Source organism: Emys orbicularis, chromosome 12 (assembly GCF_028017835.1).
Source record: "Emys orbicularis isolate rEmyOrb1 chromosome 12, rEmyOrb1.hap1, whole genome shotgun sequence".
NCBI classification, from domain to species: Eukaryota; Metazoa; Chordata; order Testudines; family Emydidae; genus Emys; species Emys orbicularis.
This window is the reverse complement of record NC_088694.1, coordinates 41125763-41147593: the sequence shown is the minus strand read 5'-3', so window position 1 is coordinate 41147593 and position 21831 is coordinate 41125763. Positions and strand designations below refer to the sequence as shown.

Sequence of the window (21831 nt, the reverse complement as noted above, 5' to 3'; positions counted from 1 at the left end):
AGACTAAACAACCCCAGTCCCCTCAGCCTCTCCTCATAAGTCATGTGCTCCAGACCCCTAATCATTTTTGTTGCCCTCCGCTGGACTCTTTCCAATTTTTCCACATCCTTCTTGTAGTGTGGGGCCCAAAACTGGACACCGTACTCCAGATGAGGCCTCACCAATGTCAAATGGGGGGAATGATTATGTCACTCGATCTGCTGGCAATGATCCTACTTATAGAGCCCAAAATGCCGTTAGCCTTCTTGGCAACAAGGGCACATTTTTTACTCATATCCAGCTTCTCGTCCACTGTAACCCCTAGGTCCTTTTCTGCAGAACTGCTGCCTAGACACTTGCTCCCTAGTCTATAGCAGTGCATGGGACTCTTCCATTATAAATGCAGGACTCTTCACTTGTCCTTGTTGAACCTCATCAGATGTCTTTTGGCCCAATCCTCCAATTTGTCTAGGTCCCTCTGTATCCTATCCCTACCCCCCAGCGTATCTACCACTCCTCCCAGTTTAGTGTCTTCTGCAAATTTGCTGAGGGTGCAGTCCACACCATCCTCCAGATCATTCATGAAGATATTGAAAAAAACCGGCCCCAGGACTGACCCTTGGGGCACTCCGCTTGATACCGGCTGCCAACTAGACATGGAGCCATTGATCACCACAGTATCTGAGCACCTCAGCACCACAGTATCTGAGCACCTCAGAATTGTTACTAGACTTTGAGAGTTCGGTGTTCATCTGCAATGAAAGGCACAGGATTTGGACACCAAACTTCCTTAGGCTCCTTTGAAATAATATACTTCCTCAGGATCCTTTGACATAATATACTTAGACCTCTCTAAGGTGTTTGACATTTGATTAAAAACTACAATGATATAATGTTAGTATGGTATACATTAGATTGATTAAAAACTGGCTAATTGATAGGTCTTAAAATTTAAATGTAAGTGGGAGTCATTCTTCAGTGAGTGTATTTCCAGCGGGGTCCAGCAGGGATTGGTTCTTGGCCCTATGAGATGTAACACCTTTATCAATCACCTGAAAGAGAACATCAGATCATCACTGATAAAGTTTGCAGATGACACAGAAAATGGGGGAGTGGTAAATATTGAAGAGGGCAGATCACTGATTCAGAGTAATCTAGATATCTTGGTAAAGGAGGTGAAAGCAAACAATGTGTGATTGAATATGGCTAAATGTAAATGGATAGATCTGGGAAGAAAGAATGTTGGTCATATTTAGAGGATGGGGGACTCTATCCTGGGAAACAGTGATTCTGAAAAAGATTTGTCGGTTGCGATGGATAATCAGCTGAACATGAGCTTCCAGTGTGATGCAGTGGCCCAAAGAGCTAATATGATCCTGGGATGTATAAACAAGGGAACCTTGAGTTGTAATGTAGAGGTTATTTTACCTCTATATTTGACAGTGGTGCAAATGTTGATACATTGGAGAGGGTTCAGAGAAGAGTAATGAGAATTATTTAAATTATTAGAGAACATACCTTATAGTACTAGACTCAAAGACCTCAGTCTTCTTAGCTTAACTATGGGAAGGTTAAGGAGTTACTTGATTACAGTCTATAAATACCTATATGGGGAACAAATATTTAATAATGTTCTCTTAAATCTCAGAGGAAGGTATAACACAGTCCAATGCCTGGAAGTTGAAGCTAGACAATTTGAGATTGGAAATAAGACATACAATTTTAACAGCTAGACTAATTAACCATTGGAAGCGTTTACAAAGGGTGATGGTGGATTCTTAATCCCTGACAATTTTTTAAATCAAAATGTGATGTCTGCTCTATGAATTTTTTGGGGGAAGTTCTGTGGCCTGTGTGATCACAGTGGTCCCTTCTGGTCTTGGAATCTGTAGATGTATGAAAATCCCAGCCACTATTGGCACAACACTTCTGTGACATAGGGTAAGGTTCTTTAGCTTAGGTCACATGATCATAATGAACAGTTCTGGCCTTCCAATCTATTATGCCCATTTGTAAGTTACCCCAAGGCAAAGTGTCAATCAGGGCCACATTTTCAAATGTAATTAGGCACTGAGGTATTTTTTTTTAAAGCATCATGGCACCTACTACCCATTGAAATCAATGTATGTTAGGGGCTTGGTTTGAAAATCCCACTAGGTACCCAAATACCTTTAGAAATCTAGCCCTAAGTGATTTTCTCAATGTCACACAGGAAATCTGTCACTAAGGCAGGCACCAAGGCTTGGTCTCCCAAACCATAGTCATCTCCACTAGTCCACCATTCCTATCCCATCAGTAACGGGGTTTGGGTGTCTAACTCCCTCAGACTTCTTTGAAACCCTCAGAGTGAAGCTAGTGGCTATTATTTACACAGGGGAGTGAGTCAAAACTCGACCTAATAGTTGAAATCACTTCGGTTTTCTCCTTTATTTTTGATGGTGTCAGAACATTTTGTTTCAATACGGTCAAAATGTTTTTCCCAACTTTCTCATTTTGTTGTATTTGGTTTTGACTCCTAGAGTACATTATAATATTTATATATATATTATATATATATGCAGTATTAAATTGTATTATATTTACTATTTTATTTTATGTTATGTTTTGGTATGTTTCTACCATATTGAAATGAAATAGTTGATATTATTAGAACAATATTCATAAGTTGCAAGACTAGAAGAGACCATTGTGATCATCTAGTCTGACCTCCTGTAGAACACAGGCCAGGGACCTAACCCAAAATAGTTCCTAGAGCAGATCTTTTAGAAAAAAATACATCCAATCTTGATTTTTAAAATTGTCATTTATACCTTTCTCTGCTAGATTAAAGAGCCCATTGTTAAATATTTGTTACTCACATAGATACTTATAGACAGTGATGAAGTCAATATGTAATTAATATATTTCTAAATAGATTTTTTTGTATTTCCATTCCATGAGAAATGTAAAAATATTGACTTTTCATTTCAATCTGGAATGAAAACAATGGTTAAAATGTAAGAATTTGCTGCAGAATGGAAATTCTGTTTTTGGTGCTGCTCTAATGAGCCATAGAATCTGGCTTGCTATCAGTGCCAGAATCTGTAAGCCCGATTTAGGCTTGTCTACACCAGTGGCTCTCAACCTTTCCAGACTACTGTACCCCTTTCAGGAGTCTGATTTGTCTTGCGTACCCCCAAGTTTCACCTCACTTAAAAACTAACTACTTACAAAATCAGACATAAAAATCAAAAAGTGGCACAGCATGCTATTACTGAAAAATTGTGTACTTTCTCATTTTTATCATATAATTATAAACCAATTGGAATATAAATATTGTACTTAAATTTCAGAGTATAGTATGGGGGTGGCCAAACTGTGGCTTATGAGCCACATGCAGCTCTTCTACCGTTAAAGTGCGGCTCACAGAGCCTCCCCCCACTCCTTCCTCCAGACAGGGGGTGGGGGAGCTTGGGCCCTCTGCCTTGCAGTGGGGTGATGGGGTAGGGGCTTCTGTCCAGTGGTGGAGGGGGTCATCTCAGAGCTTCAGCCCTGTGGGGTGAACCTGCTGGGGCTTCAACAGGAGCAGGGCTGAAGCCCCGAGCCCTGTCAGGTGCCTTTCACGGGGTTGAAGCCCTGAGCCCCAGTAGGTGCATCCTGGCTCTCAAACTTCTGAAGGGTCAGCAAGTTTGGCCACCCTGGTAGAGTATATAGATCACTATAAACAAGTCACTGTCTGTATGAAATTTTCATTTGTACTGACTTCGCTAGTGCTTTTTCTGTAGCCTGTTGTGAAACTAGACAAATATCTAAATGAACTGATGTACCCCCTGGTTGAGAATACAGGACTGCATTAAAACACACTAGGGAACTTTTAATGCACACCAGCTGGGTCTACACAGACCAATTAGCGCATAACACATTAGTGTGCTTTTAAAAATCACACCACTGTAGACACACTACCCCACTCTGTAGATGAGCCCTTAGGCTATGGCTACACTGGCGCTTTACAGTGCTGCAACTTTCTTGCTCAGCAGTGTGAAAAAACACCCCCCTGAGCGCAGCAAGTTACAGCGCTGTAAAGCGCCAGTATAAACAGTGCCCCCGCGCTAATCTAAAATAATCCACTCGTGGAGGTGGAGTGCCTGCAGCACTGGGAGAGCTCTCTCCCAGCGCTGGCGCACGACCACACTCGCACTTCAAAGTGCTGCCGCGGAAGCGCTCCCGCAGCTGTGCTTTGAAGTTTCGAGTGTAGCCATGGCCTTAGATGAATCATCCTTACAGAGGTGAGTTGTCTCTCTGACTCAGAACTTTCTGAAAAGGCCTGTTGCTGACTCCAGCTCAATCCCTCAAGTGACAGCTTCAGGCTCAACTGGAAAATTTCTTTTTTGATTAAATGAAAACATTGTGAAAAGTGTCTTCTTTCCTAATTTTTTTTAAAATTCTTCAGAAAATGAAACCTCAGAGTTCTCTCTCTCGCTCACTCTCAGCCCTTCTCAGGCTTTGGCTCTGCTTCAGCAATCCTCATATTAACTAGTTTTTTTCTCCCACAGATCAAGCAGATGCGAGTGCCATGGAAGATGCTAACCGAACTGATATGGCTGAGTTCATTCTCATGGTTTTTTTCACATCCCCGGAGCTGCAGTGAATGCCCTTTGTGACGTTCCTGATCATCTGCCTCCTGACCATTGTCACCAACACTTCCATCATTGACATAGTCACTGCCACTGCCCTATGTATGTGTTACTCAACAACCTCTCCTTCCTGGAAATCTGATACACCCCAGTGACAGTGCCCAAGATACTGGCTGGGCTTCTGCTGGGGAGCAGGTCAATCTCTGTCAGTAGGTGCATTGCACAGATGTCCTCCTGGTACTTATGGCATATGATCGCTACTTGGCCATATGCCACCCTTTGCAGTACTCCACTGTCATGTGCAATACCTTGTGCTTCAAGCTGTCAGCAGTCACTTGGGTCTCTGGCTTCCTGGCCTCATCCATCCTCACCTCAGCAGTGTCCATGGCCACTGAGATCTACTGCTTATTCTGTGACTTTGTCCCCCTGGCAAAGCTCTCCTGCTCAGACACGTATCTCAGCAAGTTCATGAGTCGCACCCTGATGTGGGTCCTAGCTGGTAGTTCCTTACTCCTCACCACCGGTTCCTATGACTGCATCATATGGATGGCACAGCAGTCACCTTTGGAAAATGGTCTCCAGAAAGCTCTGTCCACCTTCGGTGTCCACACTTCAGTCACTGACATATTCTGTGGCTCAGCCCTCTCTATGTAGGCTTGGCTGCCAGTGTTGGTGTCCTCCAACATGGACAAGATGGTATCACTTTTCTTATGCATCCTGACCCCACCCTACGGAATGACATGGTGAAGAATGCACTGAGGAAATCCATGGTGACTGCAGGGTTATTTAGGGTCTAAGGAAGAACTTTCTCTGGGTGGCTTTGTTATGTTGTGGGGTATCAGTGACTGCATGAATCACAAACCTCATTGATATTGGGTGTGAAGTACCCTTCAATTAGGACAAGTTAATCAGAAGCATCCCACCTAAGACAAAAGGAGGCTGTGAACATGCCCAGGAGTTTGGACTGAATAGGAGAAGCACTTTTGCTGAGTAGTGTTTGTGTTTTGTGTGTGTGAGCGGGAGGAATCGGGGGACCGAGGGTCCAAGGGGAAGGCAGAACACACAGAAATTGAGAACAGACAGGAAAAGAGAGAGGCAGAGGCTAAAAAAGTAAGAAATCCAAGCAGTAGTCCGTGAGCCTAGTGAGACCCTGGAAAAAGCTAGAGAGAGAGCTTTTAGGTTGGTGTTGACTTAAGAGGCTTGGGGCTGTACGTTAAGAAACTGCTCTTTTTGTTCTTGGTTCCTCCTGCATTCAGAGAAGCCGGACTTCGTACCTTCCTTTTAAATAAAGAAGTTTTCATAAAAGAAAATAGCAGACTCCATCAATTTCTACTTCTAACTGGAAGGTCCCCAGGGTCCCGAAATATGTCTACCTGCTTGGTTCGAAAAGGGGCAGAAGTATTTTGTTGCATGTAAAGCAATGTTATTCTACCAGTGGCTTGATCTGTATATAGTATTGAGTTCCAGACAGAGTGTGACCCCTGGCAAACAACAATGGAGACAAGGCTGGTGTGACGGGTTCCCCCTGGAGTGCCAACGGGAACTAGAGTACCACTGAGCCCCCCTGACCCACCAGCTTGGGCTCCCTTTACACTGTACTGCTGTTACCAGCCTGCCAAGCCCTCTCCCAGGTTCCAGACTACACTTTTACCAGCACACATACAGGTAGAGACACATCGGTCTGCAGTTACATGCAGACGCTGTGATCAGCTCTGCATGGGGAGGTTTCAGCTAAGAGACTGCTCAGCTATTCAGGTACACACTTACCTCTGGAGTGTAAACCCAAAATTATACCGTCTTGCACTGCACAGCAAACTGTACAGCATAAGCTCATGACATTCATCCCCTCCCTCAATGTGGAGGGGAAATATACAACAGATTTCTGCCCCAAGTTGTGACTCACACATACATTTGTTTTAGACAAAGTAAAAACAAATGTATTAACTACAAAAGATACATTTTAACTTATTACAAGGGATAGCAAACAAATCAAACCAGATTACCTAGCAAATAAATAAAAACACAAACTAAGCTTAATATACTAAAGAGGTTGGATAGAAATAGCAGATCCTCATCCTAAGTGATGACACCAGCATGCTGCTGGCTCTTAAGGGGCAAGCTGCACTAACTTACAGCTTAAAATACCCAGGTGTTCCATTCACAGGCTAAAAATCCCTTTACCCTGGGTCCAGCACTTCTCCCCAGTTCAGTCTTTCTTCCTCAGGTATTTCCAGGAGTCTTCTTGGGCGGGGAGTCAGTGAAGACTCATGATGATGTCACTCTCCTGCCTTAAATAGCTTTTGAATATGGTGGGAACCCTTTGTTTGAAAGCTTGGTTCCCACACCAGTCAGTGGAAAAACACTGATATTCCAAGATGGAGTCCAGCACCAGGTGACCTGGTCACTTGTCCCTGTGGTGTCACAGCAGCCATGAGTCAGAGGCTGTTTGCAGTGTCCTCAGGAAGGCTCCCAGGTGGGAAATAAGCTTCTTCTAAGACCTATTGTTCTCCCTAATGGTTCATTAACTTGAATGGGCCCTTCCCAGCCAGCCATCTAGACTGACAGCCTTTTGTCTACTGGGTGTTCCCCATGTATAAACACATTTGTAACACAGATACACAGCCAATATTCCTAACTTCAGATACAAAAATGATACATGCATACAAATAGCAGAATCAGTAAATCATAACCTTTTCAATGATATCTCACGTGACCTATTTTGCAAAAAACACATTATGGTTATGCTATTATCATATAATAATATCTGTATGAAGAATATGGGGTGCAGTGTCACAGCTGGAACTCAAGATGTTTGGGAGCTTGTTTGTACCTCTGGCAAAAGCTGATGTCTATAATAGCCAGGAAGGGTGAAATCTTGGATCCACTGATGTCAATAGGAGTTTTGCCATTGATTTCAATCAGACTAGATTTTCACCCTCCTGTTTAAGAAGGTATGTAATTCCAGATCTCATAGAATCATAGAATATTGGGGTTGGAAGAGACCTTAGGAGGTCATCTAGTCCAATTCCCTGCTCAAAGCAGGACCAACACCAACTAAATCATCCCAGCCAGGTGTGACAGGTTAGATAACAGAACCCTCCTTGGGAGCTGCCACCTGATGTGCCAAGACTACTTCTGCCCTTGCTTTTCCTGCCAGCTCAGGACCCCAGCACACTGTCTTGCTGAGCCAGACACGCTCGTCTGCTCCAACACAGACCCAGGGTCTGAATTACTTGCCCCACAGCTGCAGACTTAACTGAAAGCAGCTTACCGAAGTATTCTTGTCTTTAACACTCAGATGCCCGACTCCCAATGGGGTCTAAAACCCAAATAAATCCGTTTTACCCTGTATAAAGCTTAAACAGGGTAAACTCATAAATTGTTCGCCCTCTATCACACTGACAGAGAGATATGCAGAGCTGTTTGCCCCACCAGGTATTAATACATACTCTAGGTTAATTAATAAGTAAAAGGTGATTTTATTAAATACAGAAAGTAGGATTTAAGTGGTTCCAAGTAGTAACAGACAGGATAAAATGAATTACCAAGCAAAATAAAATAAAACACGCAAGTCTATGTCTAATACAGTAAGAAACTGAATACAGATAAGATCCTCACCAGTTCCAGAATGCATCCTTTTACATACTAATCTCCTTTTAGTCTGGGTCCAGCAATCACTCACACCCCTTGCAGTCACTGACCTCTATTCCAGTTTCTGTCAGGTATCTTTGGGGGTGGAGAGGCCCTCTCTTTAGCTAGCTGAAGACAAAATGGAGGGGTCTCCCCTGGGCTTAAATAGACTTTCTCTTGTGGGTGGAGATCCCCTCCTCTCTCTTATGCGAAGTCCACCTACAAAATGGAGTTTTTGAATCACCTGGGCAAGTCACATGCCCATGCATAACTGAGTTCCTTACCAGCCAAGCCACATTCCTGGGAAAGCTCAGATGTGGATTGGCGTCTCCAAGTTCATTGTTGGCTTAAGTGTTTTTTGATTGGACACTTACTGAGAATAATCTTTTCTCAGGAAGCTGACCAACTGCTTCACTAAAGCCTATTTAGAATCAAACAAGTATGTAGCCAATATTCATAACTTCGAATACAAAAATGATACATGCATACAAACAGGATTAATAGATTCAGTAGATCATAACCTTTACAGAGATATGTTACATGGCATATATAGCATAAAACACATTCTAGTTATATTATATATATAAATACATAAGCATATTTCCATAAAGCCTTATGGGGGGCACTGACCGTCACACCAGGGCTTTGTCAAGCCTGGCCTAAAAAACCTCTAAACATGGAGATTCCACCACCTCTCTAGGTAACCCATTCCAGTGCTTCACCGCCCTCCTAGTGAAATAGTGTTTCCTAATATGCAACCTAGAACTCCCCCACTGCAACTTGAGACCATTGCTCCTTGTTCTGTCATCTGCCACCGCTGAGAACAGCTAAGCTCCAGCCTCTTTAGAACCCCCCCTTCAGGTAGCTGAAGGCTGCTATCAAATCCCCCCTCACTCTTTTCTTCTGCAGACTAAATAACCCCAGTTCCCTCAGCCTCTCCTCATATGTCATGTGCCCCAGCCCCCTAACCATTTCTGTTGCCTTCCACTGGACTCTCTACAATTTGTCCACAGCCTTTCTGTAGTGGAGGGACCAAAACTGGACACAATACTCCAGCTGTGGCCTCACCAGTGCCACATAGAGGGGAATAATCACTTCCCTCGATCTGCTGGCAATGCTCCTACTAATACAGCCCAATATGCCGTTAGCCTTCTTGGCAACAAGGGTACACTGCTGACTCATATCCAGCTTCTCATCCACTGTAATCCCCAGGTCCTTTTCTGCAGAACTGCTGCTTAGCCAGTCGGTACCCAGCCTGTAGCTGTGCATGGGATTCTTCTGTCCTAAGTGCAGGAGTCTGCACTTGTCCTTGTTGAACCTCATCAGATTTCTTTTGGCCCAATCCTCCAATTTGTCTAGGTCACTCTGGACCCTATCCCTACCCTCTACCATATCTACCTCTCCCCCCATCTTAATGTCATCTGTGAACTTGCTGAGGGTGCAATTCATCCCATCATCCAGATCATTAATAGATATGTTGAACAAAACTGGCCCCAGCACCGACCCCTGGGGCAATCCGCTTGATACCGGCTTCCAGCTAGACATCGAGCCATTGATTTCTACCTGTTGAGCCTGACAATCTAGCCAGCTTTCTATCCATACTTCTTTAACTTGGTGGCAAGAATACTGTGGGAGACCGTATCAGATGGTTTGCTAAAGTCAAGCTATATCACATCCCGTGCTTTCCCCATATCCACAGAGCCAGTTATCTCATCATAGAAGCAATCAGGAATCATAGAAGGCAATCTCATGACTAAAGCAGATTGGGAATTTTCCATCAAAACCATTTATTAATGAAAACTGAAGTATCTGGAAAACTTAAAACTTAATCTTAATCATCCATAGGAAAAAATTGATTTTGCCAAAATACTTTGATTTTTCATCTAGGATATTTCCTTCTGAGTCATGAAAACCCAAACTGAAACACAGAAAGTTTTGTTTTGGTCAGTTTTACATTAAACTCTGGTAATTCATGGGAGCTCCACTTTGGGTGACTCATGCCCCATTCTCCTCTATGGGCCGTGCTCCGTCCCTGTACACATTTGTTATGGTGGAATGCAGATAATGGCCAGGCTATTGCAGTATTTCACTGCTAACAGGGCTGGTAAGAGCAATCTCATCCATGGCCTATGTCCCCCAAACTTGACAGTTCTAGTATATGGTGGTAACAGTATCTTTAAGCACATGAGAGTAGTCTGGTATGTATCTGTCCTCCCCTGTCTCCACATGATCCCCAGCAACATATAGTCCCCCCACCATTCCCAACTCCCCCTCCCCTTCCCATACCAATAAGTATTTAGATCTTTAGAAGCCAAGTGTACACAAAAAATGTTGGTAGAATCTGTGAACTTTAAGAAAAGCTGTTTTGTTTCCAGGGGCTGCATCTCTGGAACCGCTTGCATAACTGACCTCAGATTTGGATCACTGACCTTACTCCTGAAATAATAGCTCTGAGGTACATGATCTTTTTCAGAATCTCTGCTTACATGAGAAGCACAGGGAGAAGCCTTAAACCCTGTAGAGAAGTAGGATCCCCCAGATTCCAGTTCTCATGGAGTGGGGTATAGGCCTTGCTGGAGCCCTAGGCATAACTAACAGTGTGAACCAAAGGCTGAGAACTTGGCAGAATAGCAACACACCAGGTACTAGTCAATCAAGTAAGCACATTCTTGACCTGAGACGATGGCACAGGGACACCCAGAGTTCTCAAGTAATTGTGTAAACACATTCTTAGGAGATGGTACAGAGGCACAAGGACCCCTCATAAGATAAGGAGTGAATGACAGGATAATGGATGACGATGTTTTGTTTGAACTAGCAGGTACAAGGAAGAGGATAATGAAAGCATATGAAGTGTAATACATTTTGAAAAAAATTTTCACTCTCATTCAGAACAAAATGTTGAAACTTGTAAATGAGCAATTAAAAAAAATATTCAGAAACATGAAAATGTTTCATTTCAATAATACCCAGTAATTTTGTTTAGATATTGTTGAAACATTTTGTTTGGATAAAGGCATACCATTTTGGTTTGATAATATTGAAACATTATAATATTATAATTTTGGTTTAATAATATTGAAACAAATGTGTACAGGGACGGAGCACGGCCCATAGAGGAGAACTTAGGAATCACATAACAACTGTGTGGCCTATCGAGATGAGTGGCGGTGGAGAGAAGAGAGGACAGGTATTCAGGAGCCTCAGACTCTAATCCCCACTTCTGCCACTTGCTTGCTGGGTGACCTTGGCCAAGCCGCATCACCTCTTTGTGCCTCCATTTCCACATCTGTACAATTGGAATAATAATGTTTCTCTCCATAGTAAAGTACTTTGGCATCTACTGATGAAAATCACTAAGTAAGAGCTAGGTATTATTACCATTAGCTAGGAATTATTATAATCACTAGGCTACAGTAGCATCTTAACCACAAACCTAGATGAGGCACTGGGGAGGCCACGGCTGGAATACGGTGTTCAATTCTGGGCGCCAAACATAAGGAAAGATGTGAACAAATTGGAGAGAGTCCAGAGCAGAACAACCTGACCTATGAAGAAAGGTTTAAAAAACGTGGGTATGGTCACTCTTGAGAAGAGAAAACTGAGGGAGGACATAACAGTTTTCATATAAGTTAAATGCTGATATAAAGAGGGCAGGACAAGAAATAATGGGCTTAATCTGCAGCAAGGGAAATTGACGTTAGATATTAGGAAAAGCTTTATAGCTCTAAGAGTGGTTAAGCTCTGGAATAGGCTTCCAAGGGAGGTTGCAGAATCCCCACTCACTGGAGGTTTTTAAGACCAGGTTGGACAAACACCTGCCAGAGATGTCCAGGTTTACTAGGTCCTGCCGTGGTTCAGGGGGCTGGAATTGGTGACTTCTCAGTGTCCCTTCCAGCCCTACATTTCTATGATTCTGTGACAACGACAATGACCACTAAGTCCTGCCAACAACGTTTTCTGTTAAAAACAAGCATAAAAAACACCTGGGAAATTCACTGACAAACTTCATGATGCAGAGTTACATGTGTACGTGGCCAGTGGTATATCATGCCTATGTGCTTTAGCAATTCTATGATTGTGATCTTCATTGAGACCTTCAGCTTGCATTGCAAACTTCTTGTTGGTTTAGGACACCCAGGTCCAAATAAGTCCAATCCTGACATCGGTCTGTTCTGAGCTCTGCTGCCCATACTAGAGTGCAGGATGCCTTGCAAAACACTCCCAGTGAGAGAACCCTCAGGAGTCATCAACATGGACTGACTCTTCTGCACTGGAACATGGGTTTTCTGTTGACAGGGCCACTGAATTGAATTGACTCTAAACAGAAGCAAATTGGGGTGGGAATTAGAGCTGGGATCCACCCTTCCCCAGCTAAAGCACATGGAAACAAGATGTGGTGAAGAGACTTTGCCTACCTAAGGAGGCTGACCAGAACCAGGTCTGCCAGGGCGGTGAGATCAGACTGAGGGGGATGCGTCAAGAATGTTGTTGTAAGATCTGTTACTCTAGTGTTGTGTTGTAAAGAGTAAAGTGTTTGTGTCTCTTACTTTCTGCTGCATTGTGCCAGAAGGGATTCTCTGGGCTCACTGCCAGGTAAAGGGGAATGTGTCTAAGTAACTGGATGTGGGGAGGAATGAGACCCTTGTTTTAGTGTTTAATCCAGGTGGACTTCAGATTCCCACTGCCAAAGACGGGAGTTACGCATAGTATATGCACCTGGGAGTGTTCCTGAGGGCTAGTCTACACTCGAAGCACTACAGTGGCGCAGCTGCACTTATGCTGCTGTAGTGTGTCTGGTGAAGGCACTCTATGCTGATGGGAAAGAGCTCTCCCGTTGGTATCATAAAACCACCTCCGTGAGAGGCAGTAGCTATGTTGATGGAGAAGCTCTCCCGCCGACATAGCGCTGTCCACACTGGCGCTTACGTTGGTGTAACTTAAGCCATTCGGGGGGTGGCTTATTCACACCCTTGAGTGATATAAGTTATGCTAAAGTAAGTAATAGGGTATACAAGGCCTGAAAGAAACCCAAAGGTAGGGACAGTGACCAGTCACTGTCTAGACTCAGAGGGGTTAGATTCACATGGGGCTCAGAATTTGGGTCTGAATATACCAGACTGGTGCCTGTTTGGGCCAATTTGTCACACCACTCATTGAAATGTAGGAGGCAAATCACATTTCAGAGCTATTGTGTCAGGCTCTCTGCAAATTCAGGCAGCCATTGCCATACTTGTTTCACTCATGTCATGTTTTCAAGGTTGTCTTAGAAACCATAACAGATAGAGATGTAGAGCTAGTATCACAGGTGGGATTTAGGAGCCTAACTGCTCCTTTAGGAGTCAAAGGCCAATATTTAGACACCTCTGGCATTCATGAACTCCCAAGTTGCTATGTAGCTCTATTGATGTCTGAAGTCCTCAGGTGCCCATGTTTCCACTAGTAAAGTCCCTGAGATGCCTAAATTTTTGCCATTGGGCATGTGCAAAGTCACCAAAGTATTGACAGCACTGAGCCAGCTCATCACCTAACTCATGCCTACACCCCAGGAGGATTTACAAACTTGATGTTCACCCCAACTATTTTGCCTTTGGGGTTCTGATCTCGCAGGTGTGCTCAGAGGTCTCTCTCAATCTGTACTGTTGAAGGTGTTCTAATCTATGTACATACAAAAATCTTCATTGAAGCAGGGACTGGAAACTTGGTCTCCCAGGAGAACATCCTGGCAACTAATACTAGAGAGTCCTGGAGGGTGTAGAGAGAGTGGGGGTCACTCTATACCCTAGTGACTAACATATTCTCCTGAGAGACCCAAGTTCCATTCCCAGTTCCAATGAAGGTTTGGAAATGTCTACAGTACAGCTACAGTGCTACAGCTGTACCACTCTACCAGAGACATTTACTACACTGACAGAAGGGGTTTTTCCACCAATGTAATGAATCCACCTCTCCGAGAGGCAGTAGGAAAGTCAACAGAAGAATTGTTCCATTAGCCTAGTATTGTCTACGCTGGAGCTTGGGTCAGCTTAACTACATTTCTGAGGTGTGTGAATTTTTCACACTGCTGAGTGACATAGCTAGATGATCTGAAATTTGAAGTGTAGAGCAGGCCTTTAAATTTGCATTGAAAATGAAACATTTTGAACAAGAGTGTCTGAGATGTATCAACCCCATAATTCTAGATAGCCCCAATGTTTAGGGTCCTTTCCTATGAGGGGGGAGATCGGGGATCAAATTTCTCTCATCAGGCAGAGGAGGGATTTGAACCAGAGCCTTCCATACCTTGAGGTGCGTGAGTGCTCCAGCTGCTCAGTGCTTGGCTAGATTAGGTGGTCCCCCCAGTCAGGGGGCCTGCTTTTGTGAATTCCCTTTTTAAGCACCTAACTCTCCCCCTATATTGTAGAGCCTTGAGTCACAAAAGAGCATAGGAGCCTAACTGCCAGTTTAGGTGCCTAAATCCCAGAATCAGGCCCCACAACAACTCACAAAACCCCTCACAGCTGACCCTGAACCCTGTAGGCACCTAAACTCACTCAGCCCCTAAATTTTTGCAGTAAACTTTCTCTCGGGGCCTATATTTCTGCCTCTGAATGTAAGCAGAGCAGCCTCTCCCAGAGCGATGCACAAACTAGGGGAAGAAAGGCCTTCATCTATGTCCCCTGCAGGGCCTGATATGGTAGGTAATCTCAGAGCATGATTACCAGCGCAGGCCCCTCTAGGCAAGCTTGCACAAGCTGCCAGAGGGACAAGATGTTTAGGCCAGTGGTGAGGGTACTCAGCTAGGATGTGGGAGAACCCTGCTTCAAGTCCCCTCTGTGCCTGCCAGCTCTGCTCTGGGATGGAGGGAGCGAGTGATGGGGCAGAGGGGGAGCAAGTGGGGGGGTGGGACATGGGGAAAGCATCAAAGATGGGACCTCTGGGGGGTGGGTCGGGTCAGAGGTGTCTGGTTTTCAGCCATTAGAAAGTTGGCAACCCTACCAATGCCTTTTTAAATGAGTTAGCCACTGTGTGGCGGGCCTTCAACAAAAGAGAATGAGGGAGCCCTGTTGCTTCAGTGTCTATCACACTCCATGGGTCTAGCACTCACCTGAGAGATAGAAAAGGCCTGTTCAAATCCGTTCTACCCTTCAGGAATGGGGGCGACTTGAATCAGTGGTATCCCACATCCCAGGTGAGTACCCAAGCTGCTGGGCTGAAAGCTGGCAGGGTGTTCTTCTTGCCCTCTTCAAAATGACATAGTGTGCCTGACACCACGACAGGCTTTGCAGCTGAGAATCTCGAGAATCTGCAGCAGGGACTTAAGGACCTACCTGCAAGAGAGGGGCAGGGGTTAGTACACCACTCTCCCTTTGGCTACCTTAGGCAGCTCCCCACTATCATGCTGCCTTTTGTGAATCCCATACTTAGGTGCCTATCACACTCATTTTTGCATAGGGAGCTCAGGTGCCAAACTCAGGTTTTGTGAACCCGTGATTTTCCAGCTGCCTACAAGTTAGGCGTGGTGACAAACAGCCTCACCAGAGCTAAGTTGTTGTATGAATCTTGCCCTGGGTTCCTCACTTAGGACTGTGAATGGAACCAGGCAGCAGGGCACCTAAAAGAGAGAGGTTGCAACCCTGAGTGTTGAAATGCCTAATTCCCCTTTGTGAATCTCGTCCTTACTTTTTAAAGCTGACTTTCTGGAAGGCAACTGAGAAGTCTAGATGTATCCTCTGGGAGAGTCTCTGCCACCTCTGCACATTGGGAAATGATGCCTTTACTTGAGGTTAAATCTGGTCAAGAACTAATATGGGGACAAAGGAGCTTGACCTTATACGATGATGATTATAATCATAGAAATATCAAGCTGGAAGGAATCTCCAAAAGTCTTCAAGCCCAAACCCTGCACCATGGTAGGACTGTTCCTGATCACCTTCCTCTCCTCCAAGTATGGACCAAGTAAACCTAGACCATCCCTGACAGGTGTTTTTTGTCCGACTTTTCTTAAAAACCTCCAATGATGGGGATTCCATAACCCCTCTTGAAAGCCTATTCCAAAGTTTAACCACTCTTAGAGTTAGGAAGTTTTTCCTAATATCTAACCTAAATCTCCCTTGCTGCAGAGTAAGCACATTATTGTCCTATCTTCTGTGGGCATGGAGAGCAATTGAACACAGTCGTCTTTATATCAGCTCTTTATCAAATCTGATAAATGCTGAAGGCTGGAACGTCGTTTCCTCAGTAATGCTGTTTAGGCTGCTCAGCGGTTCTGTCCTGGAATACAGGACATGTTGATTCCAACAGATCCCATAAAGAAAGCACAGGCTTGGTTCTGTGGTGAAGGCACTCGGCCAGGTTTATTGTCAATGGAGCACGGTCCTAGTGCTCTGGCTCTGTGGTTACAGATACACTAACACATGTAGGCCTGATCCAATGGACTGAGATCAGGCAGCAACAGGACTTACCACTGCCCCCTCGGCTGGACAAAGGGTTAAGGCAAAGTACCCTGATATTTATAGGCTGATGCAAACAACTGGAATAAACAGCTTAGACACCGCCTTACATATTTCCTGACATCTCTGTGTTACCTCCCCTTATTTCTGATTTCTTGGGTAAAACATCCCTATTCATTATTTTGTCATACCATCTTATCTTGCACTAGATTGGGATATATCTGTACTAACTGGAATAAATGTATGTAAATATCTAGTGCCTAGTACACTATCAACAACTTTTCCAAGTTCATGCACTGGACAGTGAACTTGTAAGCATTTGCTTGAATACATGGCCAGACTTTGGTTCACAGTCTCTAGTTCAGTCCTTAAATCTTGCACCAGGGCCTGTGCTCCAGGCTCTCTCTCTCTCTACTACGCTCAAGACTACACATACCATTTTTTTCAACTTTCCCATAGTTTTTTTTCTCACCTTTTCTGAACCTTTTATCGTTTTTTGTTGCTGTCCTCTGGACTCTTGCCAATTTGTCCACATCTTTCTTAAAGTGTAGCTGAGATAACCTACAGCCCAGACTTTATGAGGGATTTGCCCTTGTAGGAGCCCCTTGGGTAGGCTGCTCCTTCTGAGGCCCATCTCCGGTCCCCTGAGAACACCCCTTTCTCATGGATGGCTCATGACTCCACTTCTTTCTGGTGTGGGACCCCACAATCAAATCACTCTCTGACTGGGTCTCCAAGTTACTTCCACCTGGGTTCCAACCATGCAATTTAGCAGGTCTAGCTGGACTTGGACTTGGCCAGAGTTCCCCTTCCAGAGCCTGGGGTCAGTAATAGTTTTCAGTGACACAGAAGCAGGAATATTTGTCCAAATCATGCCCTGAGCTTAGAGAAGCAGTTTTAAAAAATAACAAAGAGACCTGTGCACCTATTGTCTTCACTACACTTGGCATTCACCTCCAGCTCAGTCTGTCTGTCAGCCTTCACCCTGCTGGCTCTGGGTCCCTCTGTCAGCTTCCAGCCGAGCTGACCACTTCCTTTGTAGCCCTCCCAACCAATGACCTAGCCCATTGCTGTCCTAGCTCTCTGAAGCAGGTACCTCAGAGGCTGATAGACCAGTGTGGTTGTTTTACTCTTCCTGCGTTCTTTAACAGTCCACTTTACAATCTGTTTGGTTTGACTCTATGCATTTGATCAGGCAGCAATGCCCAATTGAAAAGAGAAACCAAATCATACATCATATCCGTAAGAAATAATACAGACATGTTCCCACTTTGTCAGACCTCCCACGTTGAGACATTTGAATGGGGCTCAGTGATGAGAAAAACAAACTGATAAGAATGCGAAAATCCCACTACTGCTCAAGAGTTTACTCAGAGCCTCCTTTACTTCTTTGTTCCTCAGGCTGCATATGACTGGGTTGAATGTTGGAATAATGACTATGTAGAGCAGGGTGAGGACTCGTTCGGTGTCCACCGAGACACTGGAACCGGGCCTCATGTAGGCGATAATAGGGCTTCCTGATTCATACTGAGAAAGCAGGGCAATCAGCTAGTTATCTTAGGTGCATGAACATGAATGCAAGAAGCCCGTGAAACAAGCAGGAAGAATTGGAAGTCCTGGAACAATAAAAGAACTATGATGTGATTGGAATAACAGAGAATTGGTGGGTAGCTCACATGACTGGAGCACTGTCATGGATGGGTATAAACTGTTCAGGAAGGACAGTCAGTGAGGAAATGTGGAGGAGTTGCACTGTATGTAGGAAAGTGGTGATTGCTCAGAACTCCAGTATGGAACTGGAGAAAAGCCTGTTGAGAGTCTTTGGGTTAAGTTTAGAGGTGAGAGCAACACGGGTGATGTCATGGTGGGCATGTGCTATAGACCACCAGACCAGGAGGATGAGGTAGATGAGGCTTTCTTTGAACAATTAACTAAAGTTTCCAGAACACAGGCCCTGGTTCTAATGGGGGACTTCAATCACCCTGACATCTGCTGGGAGAGCAATACAGCAGTGCACAGACAATCCAGAAAGTTTTTGGAGTGTGTTTGTAGTGAGGCGGCCTGGCTCCCGACAGCCCCTGAGAGAGAGGAGCCAGAACAGCCACCCAGGTGGGCGGAGCCAACCCCAGAGAGGGAGGAACCAGAACAGCCACCCAAGTGGGCGGAGCCACCGCCACCTGTTCCCGCCCCCCGGAAGTCAAGGGGCGGGACAGGAAGTATAAAAGCCAGGCCCCAACACTCAGTTGGAGCCGAGCGGCCGGAGAGGACAGACGCTCCTGCTCGGGCTCTGGCTAGACCAAGCCTTCCCAGAAGCAGGTACCCTGACGCCGGCAGACCGAGCCTTCCCAGAGGCAGGTACCCGGACGTGGGCCGCTCGAACCTCCCTCGAGGCAGGTACCCCGAGGTGGACTGTCCGAGCCTGCCCCGAGCGCGGTACCCCGAGGTGGACTGTCCGAGCCTGCCCCGAGGGCGGTACCCCGAGGCGGACTGGCCGAGCCTGCCCCGAGCACGATACCCCGAGGAGCGGCCCGAGCCGGAGCCAGACCCGAGACCGGAGGAGCGGCCCAACCTAGACAGCCCTCAGCAACCCGAGGAGCCCATGGTGTGGGACCCCGCTGCCGAGCCCAGCGATGAGCAGGTACCCATGGAGGAGGAGATGGGAAGTGGCCCGGGGATAGCAGACCCCGAGCCTATGTCAGTGTGTTGCGGTCAGGATCCCCACTGACCCAGCAGCAGACGGACTGCTGCTGATAGGGCCCCGGGCTGGAACACAGTGGAGTGGGTGGGCCTGTGTTCCCCCCTGCCACCCCACGCCGGGTGGCAGTCTCTCCTCCTCCCTAACCCTGGGCTCCTGAACTGTTTGCCTGCCCAGCCCCTGCACCAGAGGGCCTGGGCTCCTGAACTGTTTGCCTGCCCAGCCCCTGCACCAGAGGGCCTGGGCTACTGATTGCTTGCTGCCCCGCCCTGACCTAGGGCCTGGGCTGCCACTACTGGTGCTCAGTCCCTGCCTGAGGGCCTGAGCCCTGAAGCACTGTGTGTTTGCTCAGCCCCTACCTGAGGGCCTAAGCCCCTGGACTTACTGTGTGGTTGCTCAGCCCCTGGTTAAGGGCCTGAGCCTCAGAGAGACTGATTGTTTGTTGCCCCACCCTGACTAAGGGCCTGGGCTTCCTGACTTTGTTAGTGCTCAGCTCCTGCTACAAGGACCTGAGCCCTCTGGACTATTGTTTGTTGCCTCGCCCTGACTGAGGGCCGTGGCGTACTGACTTTTAGTGCTCAGCTCCTGATACAAGGACCTGAGCCCCCTGGACTATTGTGCGTTGCCCCGCCCCGACTAAGGGCCTGGGCTTCCTGACTTTGTGAGTGCTCCGCTCCCGCTACCAGGACCGGAGCCCCTCGAACCCTGGTGTATTGCCCCGCCCTGAGCTAGCGTTTGGGCGTATTGGACTTGGTAATTGCTCAGCTCCGGCTGCCGGAACCAGAGCTTAGGACTGGTATACTGCCCAGCCCTGACTGAGGGCTGGAGCTCCTTGCAGCGGCAGGGAGCCTTTTGTTTAGCCCCCGCCTAAGGGGCGGAACCCCGAGACCTCCCGAACCCGAGGTCTGATTTGGCCGTGTAGTGAGGCGGCCTGGCGCCCGACGGCCCCTAAGAGGGCACAACCCCCCTCACCGGACCCTTTACAGTGTTGAAGACAATTTCCTGGTGCAACTACTGGAGGAAACAACCAGGGGCCCTTTTCCTCTTGACTTGCTGCTTACAAACAGGGAAGAATTGATAGGGGAAGTAGAAGTGGGTGGCAATCTGGGCAGCAGTGACCATGAGATGCTTGAGTTCAGGATCCTCACAAAAGGAAGAAAGGAGAGTAGCAAAATACGGACCCTGGACTTCAGAAAAGCAGACTTTGACTCTCTTAGGGAACTGATGGGCAGGATCCCCTGGGAGGCAAATATGAGGGGGAAAGGAGTCCAGGAAAGCTGGCTGTATTTTAATGAAGCCTTATTCAGGACGCAGGAACAAACCATACCGATTTGCAGAAAATATGGCAGGCGACCAGCTTGGCTTAACAGAGAAACCTTCGGTGAGTTTAAACACAAAAAGGAAGCTTACAAGAAGTGGAAACTTGGACTGATGACTAGGGAGGAGTATAAAAATATTGCTCGAGCATGCAGGGGTGTAATCAGGAAGGTTTGAAATAGTTGGTGTTGGTTAGTTGGTGTTGGTCCTGCTTTGAGCAGGGGATTGGACTAGATGACCTCCTGAAGTCTCTTCCAACCCTAATATCCTATGATTCTAAGGCCAAAACACAACTGGAGTTGCAGCTAGCAAGGGATGTGAATGGTGACTCGAAGGGTTTCTACAGGTATGTTAGCAACAAGAAAAAGGTCAGGGAAAGTGTGGGACCCTTAATGAATGAGGGAGGCAACCTAGTGACAGATGATGTGGAAAAAGCTGAAGTACTCAATGCTTTATTTGCCTCGGTCTTATCAGACAAGGTCAGCTCCTCCACAGCTATCCTGGGCAAAACAGTATGGGGAAGAGGTGAGCAGCCCTCAGTGGTGAAATAACAGGTTAAGGACTACTTAGAAAAGCTGGACATGCACAAGTCCATGGTCCAGATCTAATGCATCTGAGGGTGCTGAGGGAGTTGACTGATGTGATTGCAGAGCTATTGGCCATTTTCTTTGAAAACTCTTGGCTATCATGGGAGGTCCTGGATGATTGGAAAAAGGCAAATATAGTGCCCATCTTTAGAAAAGGGAACAAGGAGAATCTGGTTAACTACAGACCGGTCAGCCTCACCTCAGTCCCTGGAAAAATCATGGAGCAGTTCCTCAAGGAAACTATTTTGAAGCACTTGGAGGAGAGGAAGGTGATCAGGAACAGTCAATATGGATTCACCAAGGGAAAGTCATGCCTGACCAACCTGATTGCCTTCTATGATGAGATAACTGGCTCTGTGGATATGGAGACAGGAGTGGACATGATATATCCTGACTTTAGCAAAGCTTTTGATATGGTTTCCCACAGTATTCTTGCCAGCAAGTTAAAAAAGTATGGATTGGATGAATGGACTATAAGGTGGATAGAAAGCTGGCTAGATTGTCAGACTCAATGGGTAGTGATCAATGGCTCGATGTCTAGTTGGCATCCAGTATCAAGAGGAGTGCCCCAGGGGCCC

The 21831-nt window shown here is 46.0% G+C and overlaps 1 pseudogene; it reads right to left on the bottom strand.

Moving 5' to 3' along the window:
• The window catches only part of LOC135886203 (olfactory receptor 10A4-like), a 36800-nt pseudogene that overhangs the window by 11023 nt on the left and 3946 nt on the right, over positions 1-21831 (bottom strand).